General features: G+C 36.0%; 1 protein-coding gene across 3 annotated transcripts in view; it reads left to right on the top strand.

Moving 5' to 3' along the window:
• Positions 1-17440, top strand: part of FRYL (FRY like transcription coactivator) — a 254467-nt gene that overhangs the window by 58809 nt on the left and 178218 nt on the right. For 2 of the 3 annotated variants that reach the window (XM_032400332.1, XM_032400322.1), the window contains exon 3: positions 6994-7125. The exons of the other annotated variant lie outside the window; for it this stretch is intronic. The gene's annotated coding sequence lies outside the window, so the exon portion shown is untranslated. The remainder of the gene's footprint in view (positions 1-6993; positions 7126-17440) is intronic. 3 annotated transcript variants of the gene reach the window in all.

Genomic DNA, 17440 nt, shown 5'->3' with positions numbered 1-17440 from the left:
CTATGTGTCAATCACTATTTAAACATTTTTCATCTTTTATACTTAATTCTCATAATAGCTGTAAGAGGTTTTATTATCCTTATTTTGTAGATGAGGCAATGGGGACACAGATTGAGTGCCTTGCCAAGTTGATTCTATCCTTCTGTGTTTGTTGTTTGCTGCTGCTGCTGCTTTTTTTTTTTTAAAGTTTATTTTTTGTAGTAATCTCTACACCCACCATGGGGCTTGAACTCATGACCCCGAGATTAAGAGTCTCATGCTCTTCCGACTGAGCCAGCCAGGTGCCCATGTTCTTTGCTTCTAAATGTAGTTTTAACTTCCCAACAATTGGAAAGATACTCTAAATACTGTTCTTTTTCTCTTTTTCTTACTTTAAGATACATGGTGACTATTGTGACATATTAGGAAAAAGTGTTCTTTAACTGATGGGTAACACTTTATTTCCTGAGCATACCATGGTCGTTTTCATCTGGTGCTTTGTGTTTGTTCTCTGCCTCCTCTGCAGCATTCTGCTCGTAGAAATAATGGTACAGTGAACATCTTTGCAAATAAATCTGTATGTGTACTTCTGATTATCTTCCTAGAAAAAAGGTCTTAGAAGTAGAATTATTGGATCAAAGAATATAAAACATTTTAAAAGCTTTTGATACAAATTGTGAGATTGCAGATGACAAATGATCATTCCTCCTTAAACTTAAGTTGTTTGGGGGCTATAAATTTGGGAGAAATAGATCATCTAAACATCAAGGGGAATTTGTGCTTTCATAGTTGCTCTTATAAAAGTCAGGCTTCTCTTAGAGGAAAAGAGGAGAGACAAACTTCGGAGTTTATATGGTGGCCATTTACTTTTTCATTTTTCTGAAAAACTTAAAACTTGGATTAGCCCAGCAACCTTTTTATTGGAAATTGTTTTATAAAAATGTACAGGAGCGCCTGGGTGGCTCAGTCGGTTAAGCCGCTGCCTTCGGCTCAGGTCATGATCCCGGGGTCCTGGGATCGAGCCCCGCGTTGGGCTCCCTGCTCAGCGGGAAGCCTGCTTCTCCCTCTCCCTCTGCCTGCCTCTCTGCCTACTTGTTCTCTCTTTCTCTCTGTCAAATAAATGAGTAAAATCTTTAAAAAAATAAAAAAATAAAAAATAAAAATGTACAAAATACTCATATCATTTGCATGCAATTTCTTTGATATTTTACCTGATAGGACCTCAGGGTCATACTTAGTTGCAACTTCCATTCTATAATTTTAAAAATTATAGATATAAAAGGTACAGCACCTTGGTTAGAGACTGTAATGACTCTAGAAAGTATTTTAGATGTTGCATTTTTAAATAAAAAAGACATTTCCCCATTTTTTCTGTTGTTCCCTCCCCCCCCTTTTGCTTTTCCCTAAGGAGTCACTCTTTTTGTGACAAGCAAAAACAGAAAAACATTTTGGTTAATTAGTTGATAGTTTCTGTTAAATGACTAAGGGTTTGTTGTGGTTTCTCTTGAGCATATCTTCTTCCAGAGATTCTGTAGGCAACCTTGCTTCAAAGACTAACAGAAGATTTGGGCAGTGGGAGGGGGATTTTAACTTAAGGGGGTCCAGAGAATAATTAATGAAATCAGAAAATTTCCCTGTGATGCTACCAAAGACGTTAGGATCGAGTTTTCTAGAAAGACCAATATTGATAAAAGGTAAACTGACAGCCTAGAAATTTGTGAGAGGTACAGTTGGAATAAATAGAAAACATTACATTGAAATTTGAAGGCCGCAGTATTTTAATGGAGGAAAAGTATTATTTTCTACTATGAATAGTAAAATTACGAAACTACTATAAATGGCAGAGATAGAAAATAAATACGAGGAGGATTTTTATCAGGGGTTCTTAACCGATGATTAGTGATTGGATTAGAAAGGTTCATACATTGCAAAGTTAAGGATATATGTGCATTTTGGAAGGAGAGGCCTTCCGCAGTTTTTTTCAGATTCTCAAAGGAATGACTCCAAAAAACTCAAGTTCCTATTAGAGTGTAGGTCTCATGAGGTCAGGGATTTTTGTCTGTTTTATTCACTGCTCTGTCCCTGATTCCTGGCATGCCAGTCTGCTTAATAAGTATCTGTTGAATGTATGATTCCAGTACATTTATGTATGGCATAGTTATAATAATAGATTTGTAGAAGTTAGAGATTGGAATACATTCCAGATTTAGTGAGGTTGATGTCTTACTGATCTGCTTCTACATTTAAAATTTTTCTCTTGGGGATGCCTGGGTGGGTCAGTCAGTCAAGCGTCTGTCTTCTGCTCAGGTCGTGATCCCAGGGTCCTGGGATCGAGCCCCATGTCGGGCTCTCCCTGCTCGGTGGGGAGCCTGCTTCTCCCTCTCCCTCTGCCTGCCGCTCCCCCTGCTTGTGCTCTCTGTCAAATAAATAAATAAAATCTTAAAATAAATAAAATTTTTCAATTGGTGTTTAAATCTAGATAAGTAGGTAGAACATTTGTATGATACTTTTGTGATTGAATTCCTTTTTTTTTCCTAAGCCAACATGGAAATGTAATAGGAAAATTATTCTAAACCATATATATTCATCAGTATATTAGAAAATGTTGTGCCCTGGTGCTGTTTTTGTTTGATTCAATGAATGAAACCTTTGTACAAAATCTCCCCTTAAATTTTTGAATGGAAAATTTTGCCAGTTGTTTTCATTAGATCAAGTAGTATGATAACTGCTATTCTGGCTAAAAATGTAAAATCAAAAAAATGTTGACAAATTTACCTGCAGAGAACGTTGCTTTATCAGCAGGAAATTTAGATTTTTTTTTTTTTGCGCATTGAAGCCGTATTTTAGCTCAGTACCATTATACAGCATTTTGAGCAGGTAATATAGCATATACAGTGATTACATTAGTCAGCGTAATAAGTTTCTGTACTCTTTAAAATTGAAATTTGGGAGAAGGTTAAAAAGAATGACAGACGGGTACAATGCAAGCCTGCTTTACAAATTGTAAAAACGATAGCATTTCTAAAATAAGAGAAAAAGTGAATTTCTAAAAATTGAACTATGATGGAAGCTGTAGATTTTATGAATCATCAGTTTTCTTTCCTAATTAAAGGGATGATTGTAAGTTTTTATATTAATGATTTTTACCAGACATAAAAGATATGTGAATAATTGTTTGCTACCTGCACTTGATTATATGTGAGTAGATCTTTCATACTTTATAAAATTTTTGGCAGATTAAAAAAATTACTGGATTTTATATTTTCCATAATTATTTTGCTACTGTGAATAGGAGCTGTGATTATTCTAAATTTATTTGAAAATGATCACATCCTTATTCTAAAAGGCTGTCAGAACATTTGAATCATTTTGGTCTTTTGCATCATTTTAAGAGGCCTTGTGAGATTCCCAGAATAATTTTAATAGAAGGGCAGGAATTTGCCCTCATAGATTATATATCTTGCAATCTGGTTTCTTTCTTTAATTGAAATATGATGAATTTCTAGTCACTACATCTCTTAGTATTGAAGCACAGTTGACCCTTGAACATCACAGGTTTGCAAGTGTACGAGTCTACTTAGACATGGATTTTTGTGAATAAATGCAGTACAGTACTGTAAGTGTAGTTTTTCTTATGATTTTCTTAACATTTTTTCTCCTTATTGTAAGAATACAGTATATAATACATATAACCTACAAAAGACTGTTAATCAACTGTTATCGGTAAGGCTTCCAGTCAACAGTTGGCTCCTAGTAGTTCAGTTTTTGGGGAATCAAATTATAAGCAGACTTTTGACTGTTCAGAAGTCAGCCCCCTTTAACCCCCATGTTGCTCAAGGGTCAACTGTGTAAGAAATACATTTGGAAGTCAAATTTAGAGTTTTGAGTTGGAATCTTGGAAGTAACAGCCTAATCTTTTTACCCAGTGGGGTAACCATTTCTGTGGCATTTTCTAACAGCTTTTTCCTTAAAAACAGTAAGCAGGGACTTCCATTTCTTTATGAAGCAGCCCTTTTATCAGTTATGTAATAATTAAGTTATTCTTTATGTTGGGTTCAAATCTACTTTGTGCTAGACACCATAACTGCCTTGTTCTCCTTTTCAAATTATGAAGTATACAGACAAATGTTAAGAATATTATAATGAACATCACTGAGATTCATTTACTCTTAATTTTTGCTCCGTTTGCTTGAGAGTATTTTCTGTATCATTGTGTATCAGAGACCTATACTTCAAGTGTCTTACTACAATTAAGATACATTAAATTTGTAGATTTCTGTTCTTTATAATTCTAGTGATTCTGCTTGGAAAGGAAATGAGGTTAACGTGCTATCTGAACACCCATTCAACTTTCTCTTTTACTCTTGGACTGAAGTGAAACAAGGCTGTCCTTGGAGGACCTCATTTGACCTGAGATCCTCCCAAGCACCAGAGCTGGGCCACTGTTCTCTTTATTTATTGCACATGGAAGCTTCTAGACCATTTTTCTTGCTGCAGGTTTAAAGCGTTGCTCCTTCAAAGCTTGTGCTATATGGCTATTTAGTTTCTTCAATGTTGTCCAATACCAACTGACCTCTGCAAGTCACTCTTGTTTATATGACTTTTTTCTTTTAAAATAAGAAACTGTAGCATTGATTACATGTACACTATGACCACAGTTACAACCTGTTTGACCTCAACCATGTCAAAAGTAGTATTATTAAAGTAGTAATAGAAATTACTCTTTTGTAGATAAAATATTCTCCAAATTAATCAAGTGAAAGAAGAGTTAAAATGAATCCCATGTTAAGTAATATGTATATGGACACAAGATGGAAAAAACAATTGACATGCAGAAAGAAACTCCAAACCAAAACAAAAACAATAAAACCCACCCCTGCTAAAAATGACTATAACCCATAATGAAGGCCAGAGAGGTATAAACCAACTATTTCCCAGGGTAACCAAAGACCTATGTTTATTTTATCAAAAGTAAAAGTTAGAAATAGGAAGGTTGTGTATCTATTAAGGAGATATTGAAAATTCTAGACAAACACTGGCAAGTCTTGAAATGACACAGTGCTCTGACAATGTGGTTACAAGAAGAGAAAACACATTTTTATAAAAAGCATGGCATTAGCATTTGCTGTGTCTGAACAAGAAATTCAAAAGTGAAGCAAAATGAAAGACCTGGGCATGCTGGTACAAATCAGTCCTCTTTGAAGTTGTTGTAGTATTCCTAAACTGCTTTGTGCTCTGGTAGTAGTTGGTTTTGTGATTTGTCGTAGAAGATGAAGTGAAAGTTTAAATTTCATTAAATACAGACTATCCTGTGACTGTACTACCCACTATAGAGAGAAAAGATATGCTGTTTGTCATATAAGCTTTATTTGCTGTGAGGGAGAAGTGAGTCCATGAACCTAAGATGATAAAAAAGTATCAAGAATTATGGCAGAATTGTAGATACCGTTTTGTTTACAGATTCAGAAATATTTGGCGGGGTAGTCAAAAATTCCAGTAAGTCTGAATGATATTGATTATGAATAGTGCATGTGAATTAGTATGTTATTCATATTTACAAGTTCTTTGGCTTCAAAGATTTGGTTTTAATCATGATTTAATCAGTTATACCTGTCAGCAAATGGAATATCATATTTTTCTAACTTGGCTAAGGGAATTTTAAATTAAGGTTAAGTACAAAATTAATATTTTAGAGAGTAGTTAGTCCTTTCTCTTGGGCTGGAGATTAAATTCATTAAACAGAAAAAAAAATAGTAAGAAACCAGTTATTATTTCAAATGACGTTAATTTGAATTTTCATTGCCAGATTTAAAATGTGGCCTATTTAGCTATTGAAAAATGCCAAGACCTTTAATGGTAATAAAAACATGGAATGTGTACAATTACATGAGTTCTTATATATAGTAAAAGGATAACCCCCTGTGGTCATTGGTTTCATTCTTAGTAACCATCTGGTTGTTAGGGATGTGGCGTAATAATTTATAACCCATGACTCTATCAGTTAATATAATTGGACTTTAAAAATTATGTATGCCATAACTTTTCTGTAGATGAGGTAAATATTAGGCCTCATGGGTATATGAACTACTTTGCAAATCTGTTTATTTTCATGAATAAAATAAAAATGTGTTAAATGTACTGTTGCATAATATTGACATGTTAGTTCAAGCATTGGCTAGTAAAAGCATTATTTGTCACTGCGAAGAGAAGAAAGGAAGGGGGGAAACTGTAGATTAAAAGGGATTTAAGAGACCCAGTAACAATTGCCTGTATGGATTTTGTTTAGATCTGGATTAGAACAAATTAAAAAAAAAAAAAACCTGTGATACAGTTGGGGAAATTTGAGCACTGATTGGTATTTGATGTTATAAATTAGTAGTTAATTATAGATATTATCATGATATTGGCTTATATTTAAAAAGTAAATCTGTATCTTTTTTTTTTTTTTTTTAAAGATTTTTATTTATTTGACAGAGACAAAGCGAGAGAAGGAACATAAGCGGGGGGAGTGGGAGAGGGAGAAGCAGGCTTCCCGCGGAGCAGGGAGCCCGATGTGGGGCTCGATCCCAGGACCCTGGGATCATGACTTGAGCCGAAGGCAGACGCTTAACAACTGAGCCACCCAGGCACCCCAAAGTAAATCTGTATCTTAAAGAGATGGCATACAGAATTATTTACAGATGAAGTGGTATGATATCAGGAATTTGCTTCAGAATAATCCAGAGTGGTGGGATAGGGGTTAAGGGGTGAGTGGAGATATCAATGAAACATGATTTGGTAGGGGTTAATAAGGGTAGGGGTCATTATACTATTCTCAGTAATTTTGCATTAGTTTGAGTTTTTGCATAATAAAGATTTAGAAAAAATATAATGCAACATTATTGAAAGAAGATAACTGGCAGCACTAGGTGACTCTGCTATATAATCTATTCAGAAGCAAAGATGGGTATGAGCAATACAAACGTACTTAGAAACCTATCTTATGTGTAAATCTTGTATTTTGTTTTCCTTTAGAGCTGAAGCCATTTATTTGAATCTTGGATGATTAACAGCTAAATGCTTAACTCTCAAAACTGCTCAAGAGTCCCACAGTCAGGATTAGATGATTCAAGTTACCACCAAGAAATTACTGTCTTGAATTCTCTGGTAAGATTATAATAAATATTCTAAAGGCTGAATGGTGACTATGCAGTCTAAAAAGATTTTTAAATGCTATATGTGAGTGACTAACTTCTATTATAATTTTTTAATCCTGACTACTGTACCGGGAGTTGGAAGTTCTGATAATCAACCAAATATCTTAGAAATATCAACAAGCAACAAGGCTTTGTGACCTGTACCCTTCCTAGATTCAGCTAGTGATGGGTACAGTCTTGTCACTGGAATGCCATACTTTGAACCCTTGCTCTGTGTCTCAGGGTGGGTCCTTGCGAAGCCGGTGCTGAGAAAGTTTGGCTTCCAGGATGTTCGTTAGGGATCAACACCTGTCAAGAGAGGAGGTTAGGAAGCAGATTAGGCAGAGGAAATCAAACTGCAGTTCAGGCTTAACAAAGCCTTGGCCAAGCCTACCGGAAGAACTGTAGTTGTGAGCGTTTCTTTCCCTTCATAAATAAATAGTAACCTCCTTGGGAACAGAGACATATTTTCAGTGCCCTTGCACGTTGCACAGGCCAGCATAGAAGCTGCTCAGCAAACGTTTGTGGAATGAAAGAAATTGAGAAAAATCTCGTGGCGTCTTCTGTAATACCTACTCCTGGCCTTCACTTTCCCCAGTTGAAGTGCAGCTGAGAACAGTGCGGTTAGCAGAGACGGGTGGTTATCTTGTATGTCATGGACAAACAGGAAGGTAACTTGCCCTCCGTAATCAGCCTGTGTTGTAAACTACTGTTTCTGAGCTCCATAAGGTGAGGGGGACCTGCAGCGGGACCCCAAGAGAACCACAAACCAAAGTTATAAAGAATATGTGATCCTATCTATGGGGGGGGGGAAGACCCTGGAAGACATAGCAATAGCTTCTCAGCTCTCAAGGTGTACAGATTATGGTTCCAGCCAGTTGCTTTTTTCTGTGTGGGGAATAGGCTGTTCAGGTGAGAGTTTTTATCCTTTTATGCTCAAGGGTTAAGAGAACATCCACTTCTTAGGAGCTTTTTTTAAAAAGTCAACATTGTTTTCTAGGAAGTATGGTCCTGCCTTAGGGTAAGAAATTTAAGTCTTTCATTTGATTTCCTTGTTTTTCCTTCATTTTTACTGCAGGATTCCCTGAGACAGGATATGCATTAATAAGTCCTCTAAATTTTCCCTGAACCTTAATAATATATTACTGCTTTACATGTAGAGGACCTTCAATTAATCTTTTAAATGAATGGAATAAAAAATAATTGACTTCACAATTAATGTGGTAGAAGAATGAGGATTAAACACTTAGCAATTCAGAACCAGAACTTTGCTTGTTTTTACATTACAATTTTTCTTTTAAGATTTTATTTATTTATTTGAGAGAGAGAGTGCGCGCGAGAGCGTGCGTGCGCACACGAGCCTGGGGAGTGGCAGAGGGAGAGGGAAAAGGAGACTCCCCGCTGGGCAGGGATGCAGGGCTTCATCCCAGGACCCTGGGATCATGACCTGAGCCAAAGGCAGACACTTAACTACCTAAGCCACCTAGGCGCCCCTTTGCATTACAATTTTTCCTGCTATCTATATAGACTCTTTTATGCTTCATCTTTTAAAATATGTAAATTATTTTCTTCATGTTGAGTATTAGAAGAATGAGAGTGTGCTTGTGTTTCACTGAGTCAGATTTGTTTTTTTTATTATTAAAATGTATATCCTTCAAAGTGATAAATTGGATTATGTAGGGAGTTTACTCCTTAGCTGATCCTTCTGTTTATTTCCTTCTTGCTCACTTTGTACTCCCACCAGAGGGCAGGCAAAGGAAAGGAGAAAAGAAGATACTAATTTCAGTTCTCAAAGTCTTAATGTAGGCACCTTTCACTGACATATTTTGTCATACTTCTGGACTACATTAAGGCAGTAGGATCAGCTACTTTTGCTATTTGAAAATATTTAGTAGAATGCTCAGTTATTTGGAATTAAATTCTGTAAGGTTGATTACTGGGTTTATAGAACTAAATATTTATACTTTAAATTCTTCAATTTTATCTTCTTTAGATCCATATATTTTTAAATTATCAATCTTTTTTTTGGGGGGTAATTCGTGCTAAAGTTTTCATTGCTACTATTGATAATTACCATTGATTGTACTGAGTTTTGTTGTGTGTTTACAAGTACATTGGAATATTCACAATACAGTATAAAGTTTTAAATTACTGTTTTTAATGTCCCACAAAACTTGATGTTTCTGAGGTCTCAGTGAATTTTCAGAATGATTAGAATTATCTTTTGAATACAAGTTACTGTTTTGCATTTTAGTTGTAAGTTTCTTTAAAAGTAAGACACGCCCCAAAGGAAAGTAAATTTGTCTTAACATGATCACAGCTTAGATTTTCAAAGTCTAAATGTTAAACCAAGTGGATGCTAAACATTTTATCGTCTCCATATTGCTGTTAACACCCACTGTACATGTACGTGTACGTCTGTGTATGAACGAAGTGCGGTTTCATGGGCTAGAACTGTTTGGTTTGTTATCAGTGTGAACAGCAAATGTCTTAAAAATCAGCTTCAGAACAGCTGACAGTTGACCTGCTGGCGTTTAGCACCACCTCCGTTCACATGACATTTCCTTGCTATTTTACACGAATAGTGCACCTTACCTTCTCATCAGGAAGTGGGTGCAAGCACCTTTCCATGTGCTTGTGGGTCTAGTAATGCAGAAGAACCTTACAATGGATTTTTTAAAGAGAGTCATTCCTCCCATTCTTTCGGGAGATGTGGTTTTGGATACCAGAGATAGTTTTCAGGAAGGCTCCCCAAGATTACTTAAGATGAGACGTCTTAGTGTGCTTTCCTCAGAGAAGATTGTAGATGAGAAAGATGGAATCCATGTCTGCCACAGTAAATATGACAGATACCCACATCAACAACTAGGTAAAGTAAAGATGTATGATTTTCAATTCTTTAAAATATTTTAGGAAAGTAAAATTATTTTTACAAGTATGGTCTAGTGAGCATATATCTTTATTTTGAAAATCAAGTTTAAACATTAAAAATGTTCAATATAGTAGATGAATATTTGATCTAAAATTTTTTAGTATCAAAATTGTTGTTTTGAGTTTAGATGAAGAAATATTGATGCTATAAATCAATATTAAAGCCATTAATAAAAGAAAAAGTTTGGCGATCTTTGGAAAATATTTTGATGAATAAGTGTTATACTTACTGAAAAAATGCTATTGGTACAACCTATGGGATATGTAAATGAAAATTAAGATATGAATTTTATCTATCACTATAGAAGCCACTTAAATTTTGTTCAAAAAATATATCCCATTCTTAGGAAAAAAAAAATATATATCCCATTCTTTTGTTCTGAAGATAGTAGATATTTGGGGTAAAATGTCAAAGTCACATCTTGAATATAATTATTATTTTGTGTCCTAGTGTCTTTGTTTCCCATAGTCCTGCAAAATTGAATTTAACACCTTTTAAAGTCTGAGAGGAAGATAGTTATTATGTATTAGGAGAAAAATCAGTTTTGCGTATAGTAATTAGCAAATATTAAAAGACAGGAAAATCCTTTAGGAAGAAGAGGGAAAAATGCTTTAAGTTTTTACATTTTTGACTAAAACACTTTAAAATGTTAAAATGTTCTGTATGAGCTTTTTAATCTTAGGGAATAAATACAGGCTCATATAAATTAATATTTAGTAGAAAGAAGAGAGTTTCTGTAAACCCCATACAAATTTGATATATATTTTTATAGCTGTTTTCTATGCATATTTTAATAGGCACATACACATTTTTATTTGTAGAATTTAATAATGAGATTTACTATCCAAACTGTTCTGATACTTGCGTTTTCATTTAATATATCCTAAACATCTTTCTGTCTCACTTAAAATGCTCTCCATTGTGTGGATATAATAATTTATTCAATCAGTGTCTTATTGATGAACATTTAGAATGATTTCAATTTTTAGTTATTAAAAATAATTATGTAATAAATATCCCTTGGTATATCACTTTATACTTTTGTATGATTACTTCTCAGTATAAATTTCTGTGCATTTTAAATTTTGATAAACAATGCCAAATAACCTTTCAAAAATTTCTCAATTTAAGCTCCCCAGGGCAGGGGGTGTCCCTGTTTTTTTGTATTCTTCCTAACACTTTTTCTTGTCAGCTTAAAAAATAAGGTCATGTTTATGAGAAACCATATATTTTGTTTTAAAAATATCAATTATGTAAAAGAAAGGAGAAGGAGCTTTTAAGTTTTAAGAAGAAATATATGTTGTCATTTACAATGTACTGGTGAGAAGTCATTTTTCATGCTCTTCACTTACTTGGGTGGATGACGTAGAGGTGAGGCTGCTGATGGATTAGTGTGTATTAAATTAAAATCTGTAAGTTGTTCAGCCCTTAGTTTTTTGTTCAGCAGTGTATGTGTATGTGAAACATATTAATATATTTATATGTGCAGTTATTTAAGTTATTAAAAATTTACCTTTCCTTTAACTTTCACTCTTGAATCATTTGGTTTTCTTTACTGTGCCATGAACAGTATGGTTAGACTTGATGCTTAAATGTAATATGCTATGCCCATTAGTTTAATAGGACTCTTTTTTTTTTTAATTTAAAGACTATCTTACACCTTTTTGAACATAGCACACATATTATAAAGTGTGATAGATAATTAGGGGCATGTAGGCGGCTCAGTTGGTTAAACGTCTGACTCCTGATTTCTGCTTGGTCATGATCTCAGGGTCCTGAGATCAAGCCCTGCATCGGGCTCTGCACTGAGTGTGGAGCCTGCTTGAGATTCTCTCTTCCTCTCCTTCTGCCCCTCCCCCCACTGGTGTGCTCTCTCTCTCAAAAAAAGTGTAACAATCAGATTTGTAATTTGTTAATTTGCAAATAAACACTCAAGTTAATGATTAAGAATTTTCTATAGTATCTTTCTTTTTACCAATCACAGTCAAAGCAAAGCAGAATCATGGAGTACTGAAGAATCTGTTGTCTGAAATTTCAGAGGCCTCAAGTTTTTTGCAGAATAACTCTTGCCCGGTTTTTCTCTTCAGGAATAAAATTCAGCTTCGTAGTGGAGTGACTTAAAATTAATTGACAGGACTTCTTAGGCAATTTCTGTACAGAGATTCGGTCTTAAAATGTTTGGTTCTTAAATTTAAATTTACTGATCAAATTCCTTCTTCTTGAATCTCAAGATTTGATACTAAATTTATATCGTACATAAGAATAAGACACACATGATTCACAGCAATGTGCAAATAGGTTGCTTCGAACTCAGCTTGAATGAATTTTACTTCCTGTTTACTGGTGGTTCTGGGATAGAGATAATGCAGTACTTTAGCCAGAAGTCATGCAAATATGACTGGGTACAGTTCTTCTAAGGGGTGTTACAGTTTTGTTCATGCAATGAAAGGAGAAATGAAGACTATGAAGAGATTTCATATCACTAATGCAAAGAAGGAACTATTCTTTTAGAGAGAGACTAGGGTGACCTCTCATAGCTTTGTACTTGGATCTGTTGCCAACTTATTTACTTGTTAATTCAAAATGGGAGGTGTGATTTCTAGGGGATGTTAGACAAGATTGTAAAATGGGTAGATAACTATACTTTTGTGAGAGAATCAATTGAGAATAAGCCAGTCTGCAATATATAGAAATTTACCTGCTACTACTTATAACTCCAGAAGTTTTTATGGATGCATAGGGTTTCCTTAACAAAAATATGCATAGAATTTTGAGGTATTTGCAGGGTTGATATTTTGAACATTTTTCTTTGCTTTTGATCAATTTTTTCATTTTTCCACTAAATATTAAGTTAACTTAATGTTTTAAGAATTTTGTAGAAATTCTCAACTCACTGGATTTACCGGAGATCCTTTGTTTCTCTGTAAAATATCTTAACAAATGCCTGTGGTACACTGTGCACTGTCCAAAGCCTTTCCCACCATTTTTGCACCCAACAGGTTAAATTGTGTGGGCTTACCAAGAGTTGGCTGTGTTTTAAGCCAAACCTGTTTATGCCAGTTATGCTTGTAATTGTGATCATGTAACTTAATTAGGTATTACATAATTCAGTGAAGTATGAGACTGAAAAGAAGGGGTTGTTTTGGTGTAAACAAGGTTGACTGCTTTGGTCAGACTCCATAAAAGTCAATTCCTAAAAAAAAGGGGGGGGGCGTTTGAATTACATGTAGATCGGAGAAGTGTGTAAGATCAGAAGGGTTTTCTCCTCAGATACCTTCAACTTCCCTTTCCACTTTGAAGAAATTGAAATTGGGAATCATAGACGATGTAGATAGGTTGGACTTTAGGCAAGGCAGACAATGCTGTGATCAGCAAATTCACCTTAGGGACTTGGCACTATATCAAAATGCTAGGGAATAAATCATGGATTTTATATTTTAAGTTAAAACCTTTAGTGGACCTATTGATCATTGTTTCCCCTGATTCCATCTTTAATGGAGCTTTTTGATTAGATGATTAGCTAACCGTTGTAATTTATAGTAAAGGAACTCTGCTGTATATAGTTGTGTAATGTTGCAGTTTTGTTAAAGAAGTAAATTGTTTATTTTCTGTCCCAACTTCCTTAATGGAAAAAAGGAATCAAGATGTTCATGGTATGTAATCTTATTCCTAACATGCTTAACTATCCATATATTTTTGGTGAAGAGTCCTAATCATGTGGTCATAGACTGATTTCACTGATAAATATTGGTAGAATTGGCATAAATGATATCTATCTTCAGGCATAAAAGTTGGTGGGGAGAAAATGCCCTTCACTGATTGAGAATATACTACCATGTTGTCCAGTCACTGAAGAACAGTGACTATTAGGCATAGTCATGAGTCAGATCCTAAGAATCAGGCAGTGTGTTTCCACAGGCTTCTATTGTGACAGCTGCAAAGTCCTTGCATCTCCAAGATTGGGTTATTTTTATTCTGATGGAATCAACCTTAATTTTCTCTTTGGAGTCAAGAATAAGTGTAAATACGTTATAGGATTGACTTTATAATTGCCAGGAACAGAGATGATTGAACAGAACTGAGTATATATCAACATTAAGGATGGAAGAAACTTTTGAGCACCTCTGTATTCTGGCCACTGTTTTCTTGTTTTACCAATAACTTAATTTTGTCTACTTATTTAGTGCATACCCCAGATAGAAAGTAAGTTGAGCATAGACTCTGCCTACTGATGTGTTCCAGGACCTGAAACATAATAGTTGCTCAATGAGGGACTGGTTGAAGGAGAAAATGTTCTCTAAGTCCTCCTGCAAACCTTGTGAGATAGAGGTTGTTGTACGAAGTTTTAAAACTTCAGAGGGGCTTAAGCGAATTATTTGAGGTCTTTTAGCTCCTAAGTGGTAGCCGTGGCTTTAAAGTCAGGCACTTGTTCCTTGTACTCCATCTTGCTGCAGTGTCTGAGATTTTCAAATCTTTATGTATGAAATATATTTTTTTAAAGAGTAGGGCTTCTGTCAAGTTAATTGTGCCACTAAAGTACATACCCTTTTTGGGGGGGGGGTGATTTCATTTTAATTAAGAGCTATATTTCAATAGGAAGAAACTTTAGTTCCAAAATAAAGCATTACTCTTTGAGACCCTGTGTTTGGCTTTAATGAGCAGTTGATAATTATTTTTATAACACTCTGGTTACATAAGCTGATGAAGTGAATAGCCGTTTCATGTGAGTTTTACAAAAACCATTAAGAGGCACACATTGGGATGCCATTCCATTTTATTACAAAGTGTTAATGACTCCATGGGATAATAAACATTTAAATAGTATACTGGTATACTTCTCTTGAGGTATTCGGCACAGCTCACTAGCAGGGACAAAGCAGAATGTAGCACTTAGTATAAAATTCCAAATACCTCTTGGTTGAGTTTTATTTATTTTTTAATTTATTTAAATTTTTTTTAGATTTTATTTGTCAGAGCGAGCACAAGCGGGGGAGGGGGGAGCGGCAGGCAGAGGGGGAGGCAGGCTCCCTGCTGAGCAGGGAGCCGAACTCGATCCCAGGACCCTGGGATCATGACCTGAGCTGAAGGCAGATGCTTAACTGACTGAGCCACCCAGGCGTCCCTCTTGGTTGAGTTTTGAAGGCTGCTATCTGTATTTGACTAGTAAAGAAAAGGGGGTGCTGTTACTGACTGGATTTCCTTAATAAGTGATTTTTCCAGTTTTGTTTTTTGCAAAACCGTTGCTCTCCATGGTCAGATTTTATATCTCCAGAATAGCTCATTTTTGTTTGATACGCCCTGTATTGGGTAGCAGAGTAGCGTGGCAGGCCAGTTTAGAAAGGAATGAGATGGGTAAAGAGTGATTGAAGTCTTCTTCAGAGACTGGACTATTAATAGAGAGTTTAGAGGAGGTCGTGGGAGAACACAGAGATGAGGTTTTCTTCTGACACTTCTGCTGGTAGAGAACAGACCTAAGGAGATGGGAGAATCGTATGGAATTCAAATGTGATAAAAAGGATGGTGGGAAAGGCAATGTCTGGGAAGAACCTGAGCTCCAAAGAATAATCCGTCTGCTATGGAATTTCTGGCCTGACCCAAATGATACTTTGTGTAAATATGTGAAGGAGTTCAGGAATTTTTCTTGCTCATACAAGTGGGATTTGGAAGCATTGGGCTTTCATAGTGTCATGAAATCCAGCAGCGTCCCTGCCTTGAGAGAGCCTTTGGAGCACTTCTCAGGCTGCAGTCATCGGAGGACGTAGAAGCCTTGTTGCGTGTTCTAGTCACGCCTTCTCTGCATCTGTGAGAATTCTCGTGATCGAGCTATCGGGAAGCCCCCCAGCAGCGACAGGAAAGAGGCAGTGGAGGACCGTGAAAGGAGCCGAGTGGGCCTTGATCCAGACGGAGCTGAGCTGAGCTCACGTGGTGACTGGCTATGTGTCCTTCATCTCTCTCGGCCAGTTAACCTCACCTCTCCATTTGAATGATAGCTTCTTTTGTAGCATTGTTTTTGAGATTATTTAAAAAAAAAATGGCAGCAGAATTGACACGTAGTTTAATACACGGTGGCTTTCATTATTTACGAGAAGTTTTGGAGTTTTGACTTGGAGGTAGATGAATCATGTCTAACGAGAACTTATCCTTGGATCATTGCATCCTAGAAAATAGTCTAGGAATTTGGATCTAGGTCTTTTATTGTGCCTAATTCCAAAAACTTGTGATTTATAGCGGCATGATAGTTCACAGGAGCTGGGGCTGAGGCACTTTTTCCTGTGCTCCCTTCTTGGTCCGCAATGTGTGTGCTCCTCCGGATAACCACCGCCAAATGATTGGAGGATGCAGATACAAAGGTTTTTGGAAGTTAGTGCCGCAGCGTGACCTTGTACTTCCTTGTGGTTAGTTTTTTTTTGTTGTTGTTGTTTTGTTTTTAATTATTTATTTATTTTTTAAGATTTTATTTATTTGGCAGAGAGAGACACAGCGAGAGAGGGAACAGAAGCAGGGGGAGTGGGAGAGGGAGAAGCAGGCCTCCCGCCGAGCAGGGAGCCTGATGCGGGGCTCGATCCCAGGACCCTGGGATCATGACCTGAGCCGAAGGCAGACGCTTAACCGACTGAGCCACCCAGGTGTCCCTCTCTTGGTTGTTTTTAAAGTTAGTTTAACACTTCATAAGAAAGATCATTTTAGACTGTCTCCTCACGTGGATGTTTATTTATTTTTTTTATTGGCACAGTTAAGTATGGCTTGAGTTGGGGTCAGGGTTTTACTTCCTTGGCCTTTAGAAAGGATTTGCAAGAAACTTAATTGAAGTAAAGATGCATCTGTCTCCCTTTTTAAGGGGGCCTGGAATAGTCTCCCCCCCCCCCCCCATTTACTGTGCTGTTTCCTAATCACAGAACTGATACTCCCCCACTGGGTACTGGTTGTGTTTGATACTAGTTGTTAAAATATTACAATTCTTCCTCTCAATTGAAGGTATTACATCTAGGATAAAATAGTTGAAATGACGTAGGTAAGAAAAATATATAACTAAATAAATATTAGGCAAAATATACTGAAATAATAAAGGCATAAAAAGGTGAATAAGAGGATAAATAATATCTATATCGGAAGATATTAAGGAAACAATGAAGACGAGGTTAAAAACAAGCACAGTAAAAATAGGTACAGATGACTAAAGCTGAATGTAAGTTTAAAATGTAACTAAAGGAATATACTGGAAAAGTTAAACAAAAAATAAAGTGTGCTATAAAAGGAGTTCGGGAAGCAGCGTATGGGCCAAAGGTTAACTCCACCCATGTACAAGCAGGAGCCTTTGGATTGAGACAACCGTGGACTCAGCTTCCAGTCCTGG

This window comes from Phoca vitulina, unplaced genomic scaffold (genome assembly GCF_004348235.1).
Source record: "Phoca vitulina isolate PV1807 unplaced genomic scaffold, GSC_HSeal_1.0 scaffold3, whole genome shotgun sequence".
NCBI classification, from domain to species: Eukaryota; Metazoa; Chordata; class Mammalia; order Carnivora; family Phocidae; genus Phoca; species Phoca vitulina.
The sequence above is the reverse complement of the archived record's forward strand: the minus strand, read 5'-3'. Positions and strand labels throughout refer to the sequence as shown.